The 15,893-nt window shown below is 42.2% G+C and overlaps 1 protein-coding gene across 6 annotated transcripts in view; it reads right to left on the bottom strand.

Moving 5' to 3' along the window:
• MID1 (midline 1) overlaps positions 1–15,893 on the bottom strand; it is a 559,519-nt gene that overhangs the window by 149,950 nt on the left and 393,676 nt on the right. For 2 of the 6 annotated variants that reach the window (XM_074358821.1, XM_010966201.3), the window contains exon 1: positions 8,022–8,298. The exons of the other annotated variants lie outside the window; for them this stretch is intronic. The gene's annotated coding sequence lies outside the window, so the exon portion shown is untranslated. Of the gene's footprint in view, positions 1–8,021; positions 8,299–15,893 lie in introns of those variants that run through there. 6 annotated transcript variants of the gene reach the window in all.

Raw genomic sequence — 15,893 nt, forward strand, 5'->3', positions numbered from 1 at the left:
TCAATTTTACAACTTTTTTTCTTCCTTCGCTCAGAGCACCTGCATCAATCTCTCTTTAGAAATCCACTTTAAACACTAACCAATGAGAAAAACGGAGTCGCTCACCAAATAGCCGTTTTTTCTATTCTGCTTCCCCCACAGGTTGACAGAAAGAACTCACACTTTCTTCTCCCTTCTACTTGTTCCATTTCACTCTCCTGCACTATTTCCGCGAGGCATGGCTGATTAATTCATAGAAAAAAGGACTCCTCTCACTCCTTCAACTTTCTTCTGGGTAAACAAACTCCTCCTCATTTTCTCTGACATTTTCACACATATCTAAAATCAGAGCAAAGAATATACAGACAAAGTAGCACAGGCCTCGAATCTAAGACTATCTGGATTTTTCAGAGTATTTTCTCCTAAAAGTGACACGGCCTTTCCCGATTCTTGACTCAGTATAAACCACCAAGCTATTTGAAAATTGTGTTGGATTTCATTAGCACATTAAATGAGCATGTGACCTTGAAACATCCGAATTATATCTTACTAGAGGGCACGGGGTACAGTCAAAAGAGAGTAAGATGGGAGATCTGGAAGACCCAGGTTCTAGATGTAAACTTTGCTCCCTAATGGAAGGTAAAGTATTCCTCTGGGCTGACATTTCAACCCACAAATGTTAAACTTTTAACCAGTACTCTTTGTCTGAATTCTGAATGCATTTCCTATAGGAGACTTGATCTCGTATAAATAAGTTTCTAATACTCGGTGATGCCTTCCACTTATATTTTGCTTTATCTGGCCATTTATCTTGTTCTTGGTAGCTCAGCACGGTATTCAACAAATTCCATTTGTCAACACACGGCCCCTTTCCTCTTAATTGTTTAAGGAAGATCACCTCAAAATACATACAACTGAAGCCATACATCACACCTTGACATATAACAGATAACAGTCTACCGTGTGGACCCTTTGCAAATGTATTAGTCCTGTTGTCTCCACAAACCACTCAATGTCTCGGAAATTTCTATTTCACCATTTTAAACATAACTCTCAGACGCTCTGTCATACCCAAGAGCAGCGAAAATGCCTTGTCTGGCATATGACTTGAGTTTCACTGCATTAAACGTGGCCGCCATTTGCAGGCGGTGGAGCGCAGGACCTCAGCCTCCTCCCAGAAACAGACTCTCAGTTGCTGGGTGACCTTGGGCACGCCACTCACCTGGCAAAATAAACCAACTGCACATGGACCAAAGGCCTAAAACCTGAGGTTGGTCTCAAGGAGAGCAAGCCAGAGCCTATCTTTGCTTTCAGGCTTTGAGCTGTTGGAGGACACGTCCCGTTTCTTAACCATTTCTGTAGCCCCATCAAGGAGCAGTAAGCCAAGCTGTCTGCCATGCTTTGGGTGCTGGTCTCACCCAGAGTACAACCGAGTTGACTAGACGGTTAAGTGACTGCAATGTATTTTAATTTTTCTCTAATGTCAATCTATTCAGTCCTGGCTGTTTCCCCAACCTCTCTAATACCCTTTCTTCCTCATACTCCTCTGATCTTAAAGAGCATTTTCCACTCTTTCATGCCAAACTTCATCCAGCAGGCATCTGAAAAGTATTTATTGATTCTTACTGTGTGCCAGGTATGGTGTTTGGACCTGGGGTTTCAAAGGGAATTAAGATGTAACTCTTGCTCTTGAGTAACTCAGTCCCAAGAGAGGCAGACAACGGAGCAACTGGGAATCTAAACACCATTTCGAGTACTTGTGAGGATAAGAGGACGCGCCAGCTACATTCTTTCCATTTATTCTGATCCAAGTTGACAGTGCTCAGCTCACCAAGAGCGTACTTACGAACAACCCAGACCCACAAATGCCATCAGTCCCTCGCACGGCCCCCTGTGGTTCCCTGCCTGTCGCCCACCAAGACCCCAGGGACTCGAGAAATTCAGGCAGGATGCTGAGAAAAGGACAAGCGAAGAGGTCTGACCCACAGGCAGACGCACCAGCAAGTCCTGTCTGCCAAAGGCACGACCCTGCCCACAAATTCTGTCCCTGAAAGGGCAATCAGAATTTTTGCAGCTACAGGCTCTACTGCTGGCTATTTCCTCAATTACAAATTCATTCTGAGGGTTACAGGGCTAAAACTCGGGAGCTTTAGCTCATTCATATGGATTCTCTCACATCTGGTGGGGACCACTGTCTAGAGAAAACAGGAGTGTGGTCTGGAGGTGGGGGAGGGGACGGTGGGAAGACGGGAAACTCAATTATGGAAACTCAATTCACTGTGTATTAGGATAGGCCTGGGAGATACATCTCAGAGGGATCTAGAAGATATTAGAAGGGTGGAGAAAGAAAGGTGAAAAGTAGTGCAAACTTTTCCTAGTTCAAACATTGCCAAGATCTGGCTGTTACCAAAAGGATGGCAACTCCTTCTCCTTCCATGTTCCATGCTGTGTAATGTGGAGGCATGTCCTCAAAACTCAGAACTTAAATCTGACATTAATCAGACTGGTTATTTTTTAAAATAGTGTTTTTAGATTGCTCCAATCACGACACCATTTCTCACTGGAAACTGTTCTGGATTTCAAACAACAAACTCTTAGAGCATAAAGCTTTCCTTGATTGGGGACCGCCTCTGAGTTATTTTTCTCTATTGAGAATAATTAATTCAATTACGATCTACTAATTGCAGTAAATGTATGTAAACTAGGATTCATAAATTTCTACAAATGGCTATCTGGGTAAAAATTAACTCCATTTCACAATTACAAACCATTTCTCAAGTCTCCTAAGCTCAGTAAAGTTTTGGCTCCTACTGATTTATTAAGCGGATTCTAATCCATATAAATATATTTATTAATGAGCAGGCATTTTGCCCATGAATAATTTACATCAGGCTATTGGCACAATAAACTGTACACCAGATTGAAAGTTCTTTGAGGGCAAGGACCATATTAAAATCATGTTTGCAGCCCCAAAGTGGCCTGGCATATAATAAAAAATTTAAGCAGTTTTACTGAATAAACTAAGGAATATATTAATTCTATAAGTAGTTAGTAAAGGTCTTTGATAAGAAATGAAGGAGAGCCTTTGTATTATTCCTCCTTTTTGTACTATTTCATCATAAATGGTTGACTGTATATAAAAATTCACTTGTACTACTAATAATTAGGACTTCTGTTTTGTTTTGGTTTTGTTTTTTTTTTTTTGGTTGTCCTTTTTACCCAGAACATCTCTTATATCACATAAAGCAGGGAAGTTCTCAGGGATTTGGGTTTTTTTTTTTTTTTTCCAAAGGTAAGTTCCCACTAAGCAGTTTTTTTCCAGAGCTTCAATTTTCTGAGTTCCTTAACACAACCTGAACTTCTACACATCATTAACCATCCTGATCTGGGTCAATGAAATCTCTTCCTCCAGCGGGAAAAAAGATCTTGTGGCTCTCGAAGAGTCCCTAATATTTCATGTTTTCATTTAAAGGAATTTCTAGGACATGCCAGTTCATAAAACTAGGCAAACAATCTTCTAGAACAAACCCCTGAGATGAGTTTCATGTGAAATAAAAGGAGATGATAATAAGCCAGAAAGAATCGTGTTGATAAGCTGTGCCATATCTTAATGGAGATTAGACTCCTGTTTGACCTGACTTTATAACCTTTCCTTTAATCACAGTGTATTTGATATTCTCTTCCTTGAATGAATTCGTTTTCACTGTGGCTTTAGTCACAAGATTAAAGAATCGCTACCTAATCGTTCCTAATAAGCACAGCGATTCTCTCTAACTGGGATCCTGGCTCCCAGCAGTGGTGTCCACCGCAATGCCTGGCCTTCCGTCATACACACTTCAAGCCTGACCTCTGCAGGTGGGTAACTGAAATGCACACACCACCCAATCGGACTGTGGTATTTCTTTTTAAAATCCCACCAAATACCGAAAATACAAACATTCATACTATGTACAACAGGGAAACTGATATAATATGTTGGACTTCCCTTTCATTTTATAAGCTGCTTTTTGAAAGTAGCAACCACTTGATGAAAAGCCTTTAAATTACATCTGCAATATACCCTGGTGGTGGCTAGCCATTAATTCTTTTTGCCTACTGAGAAAAATCCAAATGATTTGGATGAACTGGGATCCTCAAATTATGCAGGTTTAAAAATGCCCTGACCAGTTCCACCCTTTTCTAATCAAACAAATTACTGTTTGTCCAGTGACCAAATCCCCACCCCCGCCCCCTTTCACCAATGAACAGCCCAGGTTGCCATAGCTACCTTGGATGTCTATTTACCACACAAGGGATCAAAGCCAGGAGACATCCACATACACATTTAGCCTTAAAAGTTGCTGGAATGTCTGCGGATAACATGCAACTACCAATTAAAGGATTTGCTCGCAGCCTAGGCGGTCCATAGCCAAGCAAACTATGCGCACAACAAATGGCCAGGAAAAGCCAACTAGAAAAAACTACTTCAAAACGACCAGTAAAGATCTTTAATCTGACAGTTATAATCACAATTATAACATTCCCTTCAAAGGAGAGAGAGTAGGGAAGAAATGAAGATTCTAAGGTGTGTTGAAGACACTGGGCCTCCAAACCATGTGCAAAAACTTAGAACATTACAATGTCTGCTGAAAGGAACACTTCACAGACCATACTTTAAATTCTGGTTAGTTACAGAATCTTTCCATTTGATGTCATAAAAGCTGCCTGATCTCAACGCTAGGACAAACGAGAACAGAAATGCCTTTTACATTTTTACAGGCTTGATTTTCAAATGAAGGAAACCATGAAACATACTTGGGACACTCCATGCTGGTTACAGAATAAGGAAAGGGCCGCTGTAGGAGAATTCCGTTTTAATCCCTAGACTCACTTTCCAAGCCCGCGCAAGGAGTCTGTCTTTCTGGGTGGGTAGTATTCACCTCAGATTTGTACCAGACTTGCTGTGTATCTTTCTACTTCACCTTTCTCTGCCTTCAAACTCACCATTTGTTCAATAAGGATCAAATTGCCACCTCCATCTCTCCTGGGGGTGTGGCAGAGAATAAACAGATCATGTTTGTAAAGGACTTTCTAATCCTCAAAGGAAAGATTAATACAAAGACATTCGTTATTAAATCAGATGTCCTTGGGCATTTTAATTCTAATCTAAGAATGCAAAACAGGCTCATCAAACTGAGTCAAAAGCTTCCTTGTAACAGCACCCTTCTAGCCTTCCAAGAATTGAGCAGCTGCTTAGAGCACTGGCTAACCATCTTATTCTCTCCCTTCACACCATAAGGCAACTGTAAGGATTTGTTTTAGTCCATCAGAAATAGAGTGAGCACTTTACTCTCTTGGAGTGTCTACTAAAATCATGAGGATATTAAAAACACAAAATATATCTGGGTAGGCAATTTTGTCTGGAGAACCCGATTTTTTTTTTCCAGCTCGAGAATGATTGATTCTTCTGTGTAGGGACAATGGGTGGCGTGCTATTCGAGGAGGATATGTGCAGTTGTGGGAATGCCACAGGCAAACCTGTTGTTTTTGGCTGGGCTTCTAGAACAGGTGGCCATGCCTTTCCTTTTGCCTGGGAACACATCAAATTCCTTCTCAAGGAAGTTTCAGAAGTTTTCCATTTATCATCAGAGGGCAGAGAAACGTTGGCAGACGCTTTAAAGTTACTTTCTGATAAAGGCCAATAGGGTTCCCACTCTTCTTATGGCCTAACTCAGCATGATCCATCAAAGAATACTATCCTTCTGTGCCGTTCTTTGGCCGCCAACCTAGCAGAAGGCATAACCCCTCTGAATCTCATCACCAGTCAGGTAGCTTTCAAATTTTGCTGTCAATTTCTGGCTACCCACTGTGGCTAGGCAGGGGCAGGGGTCTCTTGGCTGCAACGCCATTGTTCAGCATTTGTGCAGCCCTAGGGACGGATCACTTCTCGGCAAAGAGATTGGATTTCATCGCTGAGCTGATGACACATGGACCTGTTTGATAGTTAACCCTGCAAATCCAGCTGGGGCTGCTGAGCTGAGATGACGAAGTAGCTGGTGGATGCCACTCACCCTGCCCAGACTCTAGTTTCCCCCCAAGAGAAACTCAAATAAAGTTAGGATTAATCCAAGCCAATAACTCCACCATCTCATTCCCCTCCACATTCCTGCTCTGGCTGTTGTGGAACAACGTGTCAGATTCCTGAAACGCTGGACCGCCCAGATTCTTTGGATGGGCAATGACTCCCCCACCCCCAACCCTTCTTTTCTCCCCTCCTATCCCACCCCCTAACCCACCCTCTTTTCAAACACTGAATAGGCCAAAAAATCATGGGACATAGGTGTGGGATAAAAAGTTGCTCATTCATTAAATAACTAAGGAGTTACTACATGTGTACCCTTAAAACTCCACTACTGGGCTGAATTCCAATTCACGTGAATGCCACAAGGAGCCAGGCATGGGAAAAATCATGCCAAGCTGGAGACAGCATGCCTTTGGCATCAGGAATGGAGAGTGCCCCCCGACCCCGCCCCATTCCAGAGGAATCATGTGGGAACGGGGATTCTGAAAAGTGAGCTCAGATACCACCGAGAGGACAGGTGGCTCCGCACCGGATCGAATGACTTCTTTGTTCCAGCCGAGGACCTTTGTCAAAAATGTTTGGCGTTCCTTTTTTTCCTTTTACTAAATCCTTTCCACTCAGGCTTCTTGCTTCTTTCCCCCATCCCATGTGATTGCTCGACAGAAAAAGAATGGGGTCAGACCGCGAGTTTGCATAACTTAAAAGAAACTGATGGTTAGCCCCAGTCTCCAGCAAGGTAACGGCAATTCGCTGGAAACACACAGCACTGGCCGGTCCAAGTGTGCTCTTGGACACTTGCTGCAACTTGCCAAGCACGCTTGCCTAGCCAGCAGGTGAGGAGACAAAAAGGCAAAGGGTCTTTTCACCTGAACATACTGTGGGGGCTCTGCTTCCTCTCCTGAGGCTGCAGGAAACGGACAGAAAGTTCTAACTCCCTCGCCCCAGCCCCCGAACGGAAACTTTGCTTCTTATGCAAATCACTTCTCCCAAAGCGCGCAGGGTGGCGCGTGCCCAACCCACTTAGAAAAAATAGTGCAGAGCTTTTCTGGTGGTAATAAGGATGCTAAATTTTCCCACTTGGGTTTACTGCGAGCTAGCAAGAGCAGTATCATTCCTCCTGGAATTCCCTGCCCTTGCCAGACTGCTCCCTGACCCTTATATGAGTACTGATCTTGATACTGAAATATTAACATAAGATTCTGCTATAACTTTGGTTGAGTTATAAATTACACCCTTGTTTTGGCTTCATCCACCCACTTTTTTCTTTGCTTTTCTTACTGGCAAAGCTATAAACCTCTGCCTGTGCTGATAAGGAATTTTATCATCATGCCCCACAGCCACGGAAGGAGCTGCTGGTTTAGTAATTCTTTTCAAAGACTCAGTTAAGTAATCCCCGAGCCCTTTCTCACCTCACTACTTTCAGGGCTGTCTTCTCAGGTCCAGAAGCAATAACAGTTTCAAAACTGCTAGAATGGGAAAACAAATCTACATTTTTCTGGAAGGACTATCTGTGCTCATTTCGGACTGGTTCCCGCCTTCTCAGTCATAAACTCAGTAAGTGCTCAGGACGGGAAGCCAAAATGAGATAAGAGACCCCGTGTAATTCTTTTTCAGGATATTCAGTTCTCTTTATTCTGACCCAAAGCATAGGAAAGGCTAAGAGCTCGAGAAAGATCCTGAACAATACATTCCAGCGACTGCAAACTGGAATTGATTTACATATTCTACAAACCGCTTTTAAGCCCTTTACAATGACGCCCTGACATCCCATCACCATTAGAGGCCAAAGTAGGGAGAGGTGGGGGGAACCTCGGGAAATCTGCTTCTTTGGTCCCCTTAGGAAAATGCAACCCCGTCTTTATGCCAAATGGAAGGACTTGGCCAGGCATCTGCTAATCCGGCAAGCTCTCCGGAGTAACATCCCAGGGGTACCGGGCTGCACCCCCCCCCCCAACTGGCCCGTGCAGCCTCCGGAGCTTACCTGCCTCATGTTTAGAGTTCCATGACCCATCCGGCAGGGAGCGAGCCTCCTCGAAGCACACGCGGCGGTCTTCGGAGGGGAAACACTAAGCCCGACAGACGCCCTCAAGACAAAAGCAACTCAGCGAGATCCACAGGCAGCTGAGAGCACGTTTTCTTCCTCTTTTTCTTTGATCTGTTGCTACACGCACTCTCTGCCCAAGACAACGTCAAGTTTCTCAAGCTTCTCTTCCCAGCCTATGAAAAGTCGGGCGCAGGGAAGCGAGGACCGCCTGGCTCTTATTTCAAATCGGGTCTCAGGAACGTCGTAGGTGGCTGGCGTGGGCCCCGGAGGAGCCTGGCCAATCAGGAGGAAGGGGAGGGCTCTGGGAGCCGGGGAGGCTGCCTCCGCGAGGATTAGAGAGCTTTCAGGATTTAAATGACTGAAGGCAGCTGGAAGCAGCCTCCAAAGCTCCCGAAGTAAAAGATGAGTTCTATTCTTATCTCACAGCTCTGGGTCGGCTCAAAGCTTAACTAGCTTAAGCCCTTGCCTTTTAAGAGCTCCCTGAAAGCACGAAAGCATGTAGGAGGTGCAGAGCTATTTCAGCCAGGAAAGGGCCACACTCAGGCTTATTTGGAAAAGGGGATCTTGCACCGAAGTCCTGCTTTTGCAGACTGGGGAGGAAACCGAACTGTTATTCAGAACACCTTAACTGAAACCGGGACTCCAGGGAGGGGGGGTTCACCCACGTCATTTCCATATAGATGAACCGTATATCCATCTAAGACAAACAAATCAGAATGGGAACGTGGGCACAAATCTGCCAAAACACAGCAAATGAACAAGAATCTTCCTCTATGGGGGGAGCGAGGCCCAATTTCAGCTAAGAAAATTGTTATCAGAAAAATAGACACCACAATGAATATATATATATATATATATATATATATATATATATATATATATATATATATATATATATATGTTCATGTATAACTGAAAAATTGTGCTCTACACTGGAATTTGACGCAACATTGTAAAATGATTATAAATCAATAAAAAATGTTTTAAAAAAAGAAATATCAACTAACCAAAAAAAAAAAAAAATGACAGTAACAGCCAGTACTTTACTATCACACTGAAATCATTAATCAATTACTGAATGAGCTACTATTTATTTTAATATATAATCACAAAGTCTTGGTGTATATATAATCAAAGTGTACCACAATAATGTAAAATGCAGAAATCATTCAACATATTCTTAAATTGCTTCTTCAGTTAAAACTAAACCTACATGTAATGGTCAATAAATTTGAAGAAAAATGAAAAAATGAAAAAAAGAAAAAGGAAAAGAAATAGACACCGATGTTTGGTGCAGAATAAGTTTTTAAACAAGTGTCTACCTTTCACCATGGTTCACCTTACCTACAAGGTTGAGCTGGTGAACTTATTAAAAGGGGAGAGAAAACATCTCAGTAGGATGGGAAGAGAGCAAGCTGGCTTCTTACAAACTGAAGCCCGTGCTTGGATAGAATTTCCAACGTTTGCTTTCTTAATTTCATAGAAACGGGAACTCTTTTCAACTCTTAACCACTATGATTTCCAGGCAAATTTGCCTTTTGGATTGCAAAAAAGTGCAAGCCGAGCGAAGACTACTTTGTGTAGCACCAGTCTTGTATCTTTTCCCCAAAGAAGAGGCTGAAATTTTGTGAGAATAATTCAATATATAAAAAAGGTTGGTATCAGAGGGGGGAAAAAACAACTTAGCAAATAATGCACGGGCAGCTTCGGGGGTATCATTTGAATGGGTTCAAGAGATGTCAGCTCTGCTCAGTTCTATGAAAACTTAGCAGCCCAGTATCTGGGCTGGAGGTCCATGACCCCATTCCAGCCCCTCACCTTAGCAGGTTAAGGGTCCACCTAGTGACATGAGCTGACTTCAGTCCTCTCCTTGTATTTACTACAGAGCCCTTCACTCTAAGGTAGACTAAGATTTCTCAACCTTGGCACCACCGACATTTGGGGTCAGATCATTCTCTGTGCTGTGCACTGCGGAATGTTTAGCAGCATCCCTGGCCTCAGTCCATGAGATGCCAGGAGCACTTCAACAGTCATGATGATCAATAATGTCTCCACCCAAAACCAAATGTTCCCTGGGTTGGGGGCAGGGGTGAGGGTGGGGAGTGAAATCATGCTCAATTGAGAACCACTGATATACCAGCTATGAAATGTTGCTTCTCAAGCTTAACCATGCAAGGAAACTTCTGAGGACATTGTTAAAAGTGCAAATTCCCCAGGGCCTCTGCTCCAAGGAAATCTGATCAGTAGGTTTGAAGAGGAGCCTGCAGATCTGTGTTTTATCCCACTGCCAAAGGACTCAGATTCACTCTGAGAAACACTGCACCTATCCCTGCCCCAGGTATGCCCTCAGCCCCGGGGCCACAGGAAACTACCCAGGGCTTCTGCCATTAAATCTCACTGGAGTTAAATCCCAAGGCACATCTGTTCATCACCTTCAATAGAAGCTTCTCATGATTGCATCTGCCTTCTGCTGTCATCGCCTCCCCAGTAAATACGAGCTGGGATTTCCTCTCGCAATCTCTGTACCCTGTCAAAATTTCACCCATCTTTCTTCTCCTTTGGCCCATTCCTACACCATTCTACAAGGTCAAAATGTCACCACTGTTTAGCGGCTTCCCCAAATGCTCCAAGATAAATCAATCCCTCCCCTCCACTCTGCAGCTTATAGACACTCAGTGGTGTGCTGGTAAGTGTTTAACCATCAGCTCTCAAAAAAAAAAAAAAAAAAAAAAAGCCAAGATTTGTTGTAGTCTCTGCCAATTTCCATAGTGTAAATACTCCCGCCTTCCCTGCAGCGAGGCCCCTAAATACACAGTTGGGAAGAGCTGCGCTGAGCCAGGAGAGGGTAAGCACCAGCTTGAGCAAACTATGATACACCTCTGCTGTTGCCCTTCCACGCTGCGCTGTTTTCTTATATTCTTGAGTCTGTCTCTCTTAGCAAACTATCAAAGTCTTGAGACCAAGTATGGTACCGAGTCATCTCTGTAACCTCAGCCACTTTCACTGCATACGCACGAGCCCACAGAGCAAGAGGGAGTCAGCAAACGTGTGTGGAAAGAGAACAGGCTGCAACACGCAGCTTCCCTGTGATGGGGACACCGTCTGACTGCAGCCACTGCCATGTTACAGAAGGGAAAAGAATCTCTGGGAAAATTAAACTATTCAAGTGACCTTTTTCCCATTATATGTCTTCTGGACTTATGAAAACAATAAGCGTAATGGCATCTTTATCCTAACACTCCCACATCCAAGCCGATACACAGGTGAGCATGCAAGAGACCAGCCTTCTAAAACAGAACCTTAGCTCCATGGACATATTTAGGAGACAGTATATTTTCTAATTTTTTATATGAAAGCATCACACACTTTTGCATCCACACAATATAAATCTTCTCCGCCAAAGATTTTAAGATCTCCAGGAGGAATATATATGATAATCCCTGGTAGATACATGAAAGGGCAGTTCTGCTGGCAAGAGAGATACAGAGATGGATGGTGCTCCTCCCTGCCATCTTCTCTTTCTGCACAAGGACAGGAATGCCCCCAATGGGCTCAATAACAAACATGACTTCTGAGTACCTACAAGAGCCAAGCATTTTACAGGCACATTTACCAGGCACATTACAGATGCACACCATTTCATCTACACTAAAGTACCAAAAAGTAGACATCACCACTGTTGGGCTAAGAATGAACGGACAGCATCATTGAGGCAAAGTAAATAACCCAAGGTCTTATGGTTATAAATTGCTATATCCGGAATTAAAGTGTTTGGGATTAGAATTGCTCTGCTTTTTGTGGTAAAATAGGGTGTCTCCAGAAATGACTCATAAAACCCCTCAGCAAAGTGCACAATGTAAATGAGCAAAGTCTACTTTTTTCATTTACAAATAAACATACTTTTTAAACATTTCTAATTAAATAAATGGCCCCGGGGGGTTGTCCATTAAGTGAGGATTAGATCCACCTACTGGAAACTGTCAGCAAGTAAAGTGAAGCAAGGAAAGAAACCTGCTTCACCAAAGGGTGGGATGTTCTGTTCCCCAGTCTGTGATTAGCAGCATTTGCAAATGTCAGCTGAAGGCATGTTGTTGTCCTGACAGATCTTCCTTGATGACAGCAGCCTTGATGACACTCCTGTGTAGTTATGTGCAGGTTTGGTTATAAAGAGACCTCCACAGCCAATTTAACATAGGTTCCCGGGCCAGTGTTCCTGAGGTCCATCCACCATCACTGGACTGGATGGATACTGGTAAATAAGACATCTTAGAGGACAACTATCAGTACCTGTGCCTCCGCTTTCACAGCTCTATTAGGTCAGAGCATAGGGGATTAGTGTTTGCGGAAGTAAAAAAACGGTTCACTGTTAGTAACTTCATATGGTTACTGAAATATGTGTAAGGACACATCATCAACAGTCAATGAAAGGAGGGTATAACTCAGTGGTAGAACACTTGCCTGGCAGGTTCAATCTCCAGTCTGTCCCACTAAAAATTAAAAAGAAAACCTAATTATCTCCCCCCAAAATACTTAAAAAATTAAAATGTGAAGTTACTTTAAAAATGCTAAAATAATAATAATAATAATTGAAAAATCAATGAAAGCCAAGCTGAAGTGGCCTACTCAGCCACCTGGGAAATGCCTGGTCCAAGTGCACAGTCTTGGAGGGGCTACGCAAAGACTGTTCTTATTCTCCTTCAGAAGTTCCAGAAATCCAGTTGTTTTATACTTACGATGGCTGTGGAAAATTTGAGGTGATTAGTGAAGATGATTTAAGTTGACAATGGCATAAGTCCCTACTTAGGGAAAAAAAATCCCTCCTTAGTTCTTACAGGATGTCATAAAAGAGAAACAAGTTTCTACTCACTGACTGCAGGTACCCATTAAGTTAGTTCCTTTTGGCTAACGAGAGCAGTGTGGCATCCCACAAGCATGGGTTGCAAATGTGATGTGGAGTCCATTTCGGTGTTGACGTGGCCACTAAACTGGGCAACAGACCTCAGGTAAACCAACTAACATCACTAAGCCCAAGTTTTTTTAGTGGACAGTTGGGCAAATTATGGACTGGATATTTATGCCCCCCTACCAGATTTCTATGTTGAAATCCTAACCCCCAGTGTGAGGGTATTAGGAGGTGGTGTTTTGGGGGGTTCACGAGGGTGGGGCCCTCAAGCATGGGATTAGTGTCCTTATAAAAGAGACCCCAGAGAGCTCTCTTGCCCCTTCAGCCATGTGAGGACAAAGCAAGAAGATGCTATCTGAAACAGGAAGTAGGCTCTCACCATACCCAGAATCTGTCAGCACCTTGATTTTAGAAGCCCTGGACTCTAGAACTGTGAGAAATCAATTTCTGTTGTGGATAAGCCACCCGGTCTGTGGTACTTTGTTACAGCTGCCCAAACGGACCAAGACAAATGAAATCATACATGGGAAAGTTTTTTTTTTTTGCAACTGTTGCTTACTGTGTGAATTTGGATGACAGACTCTGAAAAGAAGGGAAGAAATCTGTGGATACAGAAACAGAACAAAGAGACACTCATAGTAAGCACTTAATAAATACTTGCTGAATGGCCATTTGAGCACGAGGAAGGACTGCATCTTGGTTAGCACGAGGTTAATGCACACGAGCCCTCAGCCTTTTAGGAGAATGTACCCTAAAGGGTAGACTTTCAACAGAGCACAGGGCTGCCTAGCTAGTCACCAGTCAGGGTTTTCAAGTAATTGAACTGCATGTTTCCTCACTTGAATATAAGGAGTTAAAATAATCATGTTATCTTAAATTTTGATTATAACTTACCATTTAATAATTCTGTGCTTTATGAGGTGAAATATTTGGACACTATCTAGTTTTTGTTGATTAAATATGATTGATCCTTTGTTATCTCCCTCTTGGTGATCTGGTGAAGGTTTCTGCATGAATTTAGCAATGATTTTGGTATAATCCTCCCACTGTCAAACATTCACCACACTCCCAATTGAACCTTCTGCTTCATGTCAACATAATAATATCCTACTTCAAGAATCCTTCAATTTCTGAATCATTTTTTTTTACTATAATCTTATATTTAAATGTTAGAGAAAAATTATTGTAACAATTCATTTTTTTACTTGTCTTATTAATCAATCCCTTTTTGAGATTCTGAGGTCATCGAGGGCTGTGATCAGTCTAGATTCTCCAGAGAAATAGATCCAATAGGATATATAACTCATATATTGACATTTATTTCAAGGACTTAAGTCATTTTGAGTAGTACTAAGCCTGACATTCTTAGGGCAGGCGGATAAGAGCTCATTCTACAGTTTTCAGGCAAAATTTCTTCTTCCTCAGGGAAACCTCATTTATACTCTTATGGCTACTAACTGATTGGATGTAACCCACCCACATTATCAAAGATAATCTCCTTTACTTAAAGTCAACTGATTATAGATGTTAACCACACTGACAAAAACACCTGCACAGCAACACCTAGATGAGAGTTGGAATAACTGTATTATAGCCTAGCCAAGGAACTGTTTTAAGTCCCGTATAACATAAGCATAGAGTATAAGATCAATTAGTCCATATGTTTACTGAATTGTTGCAAATAATAATTTTACAACCTCCATTAGAAAAAGGCTCTCTTTTTATAAATAATGAAATTTTGCCAATAGATTTATTATATACTTCTCAAGTGCAACACTAGAAGGCAGGGGCTGTAAAGTTTTGAGATAAAATGATTTCTCACTGATAATCCTACACCAAGTCATACTATTCATCAAATGTCAAGATAGAATGCAATTATTTACACAAAGACTCAATATTTTTGCATGCCATGTATTCTTTCGTTGGAATCCAGTCAAATATGTTTTAGCAAAAGTAGGGAATTAACCAAGAAGGACAATCCAATGGGACTCAGTAAACAGAGAAACCAACATAAAGAGAATAAAGTCCAAGATGAGTGACACAGCAGTCCTAAGCCCAAGTCTAGATTGCAGCAGAAAGATGGAGATCAATTTCTCCAGGGGGAAAAAAAAAAGATACGGACAGATCACATTTGAGGATGATCAGATATACATAAACAGAAGCAAAAGGTGAGATCATTATTAACTCCAGGAAAAAGAAAAGAATGCACAAAAAAGGAAGCACAGTATACAGCACACTCTTCACATTGGCAGTGATATTGGCTAAAGACATTGTGACAGACTACTGGTAGCCAATCCAATATTCATCTTCCCCTTGTTTCTTTCTAAAAGAACTTCAATTTCTTTGAGGGCAGAAATGTGTTTAGCCGAAGAACATTTCCCAGCCTCCCTTGCAGGTGGTCATATGAGACTATTATGGCGGATGGCTTATGGAATTTTAACAGAAGCTGTTATGTAGGGCTTCTGGGAAAGCTCTTTAAAGGAGACACACACAGTTTGCCCTCTGCCTTTCCCAGAGTTCCCCACTAGGACTATGCCTGACAGATGGGCTATTCTGAAACCATGAGGATGGAATAAATGGGAAACCTGGAAATCAGGAAAGGGAGAAGGATCTTGGATTCCTGATGATATCCTGGAGTTTCCTAATGAGCCCCAAACTTCATGTTGTTTGAGCCAATGTTTTGGGATTTGTGTTACTTGATGAACACAATTCCTAACTGACGCAATTACATGAGGAGGAAGTGGGGTGAGGATGTCTAAGAAAGGTAATTGTTTTTTGATATATGTAGGATGTTAATGTCTAAAATTCATAAACCCAGAAATAGTAGTACAAGCACATTATGGAAAATATGAAAGTACATACCAGAGGTAATTTTACACAATGAAAGCGATTACTCCTAAAATGGA

Source organism: Camelus bactrianus, chromosome X (assembly GCF_048773025.1).
Source record: "Camelus bactrianus isolate YW-2024 breed Bactrian camel chromosome X, ASM4877302v1, whole genome shotgun sequence".
Taxonomy (NCBI): Eukaryota; Metazoa; Chordata; class Mammalia; order Artiodactyla; family Camelidae; genus Camelus; species Camelus bactrianus.